Here is a 1,569-nt window from a genome sequence, read left to right as displayed (position 1 = left end):
GTGCTCTTCTATTACTGTGAAAAAGAACAGTTGTAAGCATGACTGAGGGAATTAGCCAAAGTAAATGTTCAGTGATATAAGCTTAATGATGCTGATTTGTAATTTCTTCCCACATATTTTGTTTTGAAACACTGCAAATTGATGTCCACATCAATAAATCATCATATAGAACACACCCACATCAAAATCAGAATGAGATCATCTTCATTTAAGTCTTGTACCATATAACCCTCTTCTCTTTCCTGACATTAGTTTCTAACATAGTTCAACCAGTTATTGAAATTTTATCTAGTACTACTAATCACTATACATCCTTCTATGTCTGATTCCTCATGTTCAATATGTTTACATGCTTTATCAATTTTTGAATATAGTTATATGTGTTAATTTTCTTTACTATTTGGTAACTTAGTGTATTAATGCACAATAATCCCTTTGATATTCTACTATAGATAGACAATATTATTTTCAACTTTTAGTTAATAAAATTTCTACTGTAAATTCTTAAATTCTTATTATGATGTTCTCATACAAATTTAGTACTGTACATATATCCAAAGTATTTCTAATATGTACCCAGGAGTAAAAATAGAGTCCCCTAATATAAATATATTTATATCTAAGATATATATATATATATGTATACATATATATATATTAATAATTGTGATTAAAAACTGACACTGAGTCTGTAGTATTCCCACCAGCTTACTTAAAAGCCCCAAAATTACTTCAAATACAGTCTAACTCTGGATATTAAATGATGTATTTATATTGTCTGTCAACTAACACTTTTAGCAATCAACCATCTTAACTGCCTGCCCCAGGGACCCAGCAACAGCAGGTCACTACTAGCCACTAAGATACAATATATTCCCATTGTCACCTAGAGTTCCATAGCCCCCCTGCTCATTTGCTACATCTACTTATAAAAGGCCAGTCCTTCTTATCCTTACTCTTCTTCCCTCCATCCTCATCCAGAGGTATCCTCTGTATAGCCCTTCCCCAAGCAACCTCTCACATGAGATCTGTCACACGGTATGGCTTTACGGCATTGATTGCATAGACCATACAAACACAACCTAGAATCACTTGAAAAGACAGTCTCAATGAGACATAGTCTACATTGCATCAGCCTGTGGGTATAGCTATAGAAGAGTGTTTTAAACTAATGATGTGACTAAGCCTAACTCACTATGGGTGGCACCATTTCCTAGGCAGGGACATCCTGACTCTATCAGTATAGAAACTGACCTAAGCATAACTAAGCAACCAACAAAAAGTATGTAAGCATTTGTTTGTTTGTTATCTTGAATATGGATGGGACCTGGCTCAACTTCTTAAAATTCTTGCCACCTTGATTTCTCTGCTATCATAGACCATAGCCTGAACGTGTGAGCTACAATAATCCTTTTCTTTAACAAGGTGGCCTTCAGGAGGCAGAACGAGAGGAATCTCTGTGAGCTCAAAGATAGGAGGGCTACATAGAAAAACCCTGTCTCAGATGAATAGATAGATAGATAGATAGATAGATAGATAGATAGATAGATAGATAGATAGATAGATAGA

This window comes from Grammomys surdaster, unplaced genomic scaffold, assembly GCF_004785775.1.
Source record: "Grammomys surdaster isolate TR1022 unplaced genomic scaffold, NIH_TR_1.0 67, whole genome shotgun sequence".
Lineage (NCBI taxonomy): Eukaryota > Metazoa > Chordata > Mammalia > Rodentia > Muridae > Grammomys > Grammomys surdaster.
The sequence above is the reverse complement of the archived record's forward strand: the minus strand, read 5'-3'. Positions refer to the sequence as shown.